The 4,109-nt window shown below is 43.1% G+C and overlaps 1 long non-coding RNA gene across 1 annotated transcript; it reads right to left on the bottom strand.

Moving 5' to 3' along the window:
• Positions 1–2,259: 2,259 nt before the first annotated feature.
• LOC134943771 (uncharacterized) lies at positions 2,260–3,600 on the bottom strand. The gene is made up of 3 exons (XR_010181742.1): positions 3,384–3,600; positions 2,622–2,771; positions 2,260–2,512 (listed from the first exon to the last, which is right to left on the bottom strand). It is a non-coding gene; the product is annotated as an uncharacterized LOC134943771 (long non-coding RNA).
• Positions 3,601–4,109: the final 509 nt, after the last annotated feature.

Raw genomic sequence — 4,109 nt, 5'->3', positions numbered from 1 at the left:
AATTCTGAAAAGGAGCTTTCACATCGCACACTGACCCGTTTCGACACGGCAATATGCCGTGTCGATACCGGGTTTTTAGTGCGATGTGAAAGGGGTATCAGTGACTCAGTGGATGGATCTGATTCATGCAGCATAAGCCTGCAGGAGGTGGAGCCCCTGTGGTACAGTGTTCTCAACTCACTGTTCCTGCTCAATGTGATTGTGGGTGGCAAACTCCCTGGAGGCTAGATAGTGGATAATATAATAAATCCAAGCCCACCTAAAATCATCCAATTAGCAAAGTATGCAAAATAAAAAATAACATTTTTATTTGGTTTAGTTACAGACTGAATGATGTGTTTCATGGCTGTTAAGCTTTCTCTCCTCAGCCAGAAGTAATGTGCATATTCTGTAACTAGTGTGCAATAAGTGGTTATTCATAATATATCAACATAACACTGAATCTATGTTAATATATTATTAACAATCAGTGCATAAGCAGCTGCCTCCCCCAGATACACTGCACAATCACTGCAGCTGAATAACTACCTCCATGGGGTTTATTTACTAAGATTCGTATTTTTCAGAATCATGTTCAAGTTCAATCGCGAATGACATCGACAGTGTAAACTTGCAACTTTTTGAATTGATTACGACTCATTTACTAAGCTTTCGTATTCGTATTTTCTGTATCTTCCGATGTCGATGTCATTCGTGCTTTTCTGCTGTAGATTGCGGCCGCGTTTGCTATTTCGCGGCCGCGTTGTGATGGTTTTTTACGACTGCGTCACGTCTGTTACGGCAGTGATTTGGATTTTGCTGCCGCGTTTTTACTTCTAAGTTTCGTTTACGTCACGCGGCCGTGATTGGTTGTATTTGTGATGGAGGAGTGTCTGTGCATGTTACTATAAAAACGCCACAAACACTCCGCACCTCGTGGGTTTAGCTAGTGGAGAGGAGAGAGGAAGGTGTATTTGGAGTTGGTGAGTTTGGTGGAGTTTTTGGTGGATTTGGAGAGGAGTTTGGTGATTGTTGAGTGCTGTACTGTGTGTGTTAGTAGTCTTGTGATCTTTGTAGTATTGTTTTTTCTCAGTTTGTAAAGTTTTTTGTCCTTGTATTTTTTTTACAGTCTTTTGTCATTGTTTGTGAGTGAGTGAGCGTGTGTGTTGGCTGTGTGGTGTGTAGTAGGAGTAGTGGAGGAGTGTGTTTTGTGTTTTTATTTTTCTGTGTTTTATGTTGTTTGTCATGTCCGACTCAGAGGTCAGTGTGGTGGTGGAGGTTAGTGAGGTGGAGGCTGGTAGTGAGGTGGAGGCTGGTAGTGAGGTGGAGGCTGGTAGTGAGGTGGAGGCTGGTAGTGAGGTGGAGGGGGGTAGTGAGAGGGAGGAGGTTAGTGAGGAGGAGGAGGAGGGGGTGCCTGTTGCTGGTTTTTCAAGTGATAGTGAGGGTGTTGTGGCTCCGCAGCCACGCACCACTACCAAGACTGGCAGGAATATAAAGTTCAGCTATGCTGAAAACATGGCGTTGGTGCGTGAGCTGATGAAGCACCATCGCCAATTGTTTGGTCAGGATGCTGCCAGGGTGTCCTCCCGCAGGAAGTCTGCCCTGTGGGGGCAAGTCAGACTTGCTGTGAATAGTGAGGGTGTGGTGAGGCGGACAGAGGACACGTGCCGCAAGCGTTTTTACGATATTAAGCGGCGTGTCAAGGCCAAGATGGCCAAAGAGTCCAATTCTGCACGGCGAACCGGAGGTGGCCCACCTTTACGTGTAAGCTATCGGGACTGGGAGGAGCCTGTGCGGGCATTGATTCCTGGCGAAGTGGTGTCTGCTACTCATGTCCGGGATTCGGACCGACCCACGCAGGATGGTAAGTTTGAATTGTAATATTGTTCTTAAAATGTCAGTAAAATGTAGATAATCTCATTTTTAAAGTGTAAAGGATGCATTTTTTGGACCAAAACAGATTGCAGGCCTATGCTCCCTTAAGGTGTGTTTGTGTTTTTAATGTGCTTTTTTCGGCTTGTTTAAGCAATATTTTATATTTATTTTAGTTCCAAAACATGTGCAGTGTTTTTTTTTTTATTTTTTTTTTTTTGGGATCAATTTTTGGCGATAATGCTTGAACATGTGTGTTTGTTTTAAATCATCAAAAGGTATTTTTTAGTAACTAATTGAAATGCGGGGCTATTTTTCAAACATTACATTATTTTAACTTTTGCAACTACTCAATCTCTGCAATATCTGAGGCAAATTAAATAATTAATATCCATTTATTGTGTGCCACATCAAGTACATTTTTAGAAACCTCTAAAAAACATGAATCTAGAAGCACTTAAGGCTAAAAATTTTTACGCAACAATACCTAATAGATGCTTACAGTACATTAATGCTTTTCAGTGGGTCATTTTTCAAAATACATGGTAATAATGTTGGGGTCACTTTTTCCACAGTCACCCAGACCAGCCGCCCAGACAGGCCTCAGACAAGTCAGGATGAGGCTGGGATTGCAGGTAAGTCTTCACTGTAGTCACATATTCTGTAAATACATAGAAGTACAAAATATTAATTCTTAATTTTGCACCTAGGTTCTGCTTCTGGAAGCCGAGCTCCTGTAAGGCGCCCATCACAGGGCTTGGGCCACTTACCCAGAAGGCCTACTAAGACACGGCGTCTTGGGACGGATTCCGCACCTCCATCATCCCCACCCAGGCGAAGACTTTCCGCAGTGTTACCCCAGCCACCAATGGCACTATTGGCGAGTTCGCAGAGTGATGAGCCCAGGTCACCTCAGTTATCTGGTGAGTTAAAAAATAAATTAAACACATAAGCAATAATATACACAGTACACTTAATATGTTGTTAGTTGGTTTGGAGTTTACATGTTTTCTAACAACAAGCAATGTGATGTAACGTCTTAAATAGCTAAAGGTGATTTAAACCAATTATATAAGGTCTTAGTGGATGGTCTCAACAACCTATTTGTAAGAAAAGATCAGATTATATTAAAAATTAAGCACACACACGTTCACATATTCCTAAATTATGAAGACAATTAATTTTTGACCCCAAAAAAACCACACCATTCTAGTGTTCACACATCGCCCCTGTCCATTATGTAGATGGCTTACTTGCTCTGCTCCTCTGGACTATACAGGTAAGTAGTCTATATCGTGGTGAGGGGAGGGAATATAACAGTGTAATGGTGTGGAGGGGAGTTAGTTAGGTGAGGAATATGCAAATCTGTCTATGTTAGCGCCTGTGTTGGTATATTTATAACACTAGCTTTAAACTTGGTAAAGTAGCGAAAAACAAGTGTGAAAATTTCAAAAATGGAGTATTATGAATGTATTAATGTGTTGCATTAGCCATGCAAATATAAAATTACTAAAACATTGCATGTTGCCCACCCCATACAGAGCACAACTTGATGTCCGCCATGGACCAGCAGGGCCCAGACCAAGAGCCATCCATCACACTGCAACTGACAGCTGTTGAGCCAAGCATGCCAATACAGTTGCAGGATATACCCCAACCATCCCTCAGTCCCCAACTGGCACAAGCTCCGCCCCCAAGCCAAATTCCTGACGATTTCTGGGCCAGTTGGACAAGCCAACAGGCCCAAACCAATGCCAGCCTCACCCAACATACACAACACCTTGCCAGTCTGCCCCATCATCTACCGCGTATTAGTCGCAACTCGGGCAGACTGATAGTACAAGTAGGGCGAATGGCTACCTCAATGGAGCAAATTAGGGCAGAAAACAGCCAAATGAATGCACATTTAACCCGCATTATAGATGAGCAACAGCGCCATCAGCAGGCACTCGTTCAGCTCATTCAACACAATCAAGTGGTGAATGAGTCCTTATCCAGGATAGTAGCCAGCCACACTGCTACTAACACGCAGCTGATTGCAAGTTTAAATAATTTGAGCAGCAATATTTCGATGATGGGAGCTCAGCAAGTCACCTCCAGCTCGGGGACCACGACCCCTATCCAAACGCCAGTAACCTCCCCTGTTCGGCGTTCATCAAGAGCACGTGCCAGTGAGCCAGCACCCAGCACACACAAGAGAAAAAAATGATTTTGTTTTTGTAAAAATAAAATCAAAAATTGGTCTATAAAACACATTC

This window comes from Pseudophryne corroboree, chromosome 7 (genome assembly GCF_028390025.1).
Source record: "Pseudophryne corroboree isolate aPseCor3 chromosome 7, aPseCor3.hap2, whole genome shotgun sequence".
NCBI classification, from domain to species: domain Eukaryota; kingdom Metazoa; phylum Chordata; class Amphibia; order Anura; family Myobatrachidae; genus Pseudophryne; species Pseudophryne corroboree.
Note: the sequence above shows the minus strand (reverse complement) of the source record. Positions and strands in the feature narration are given on the sequence as shown.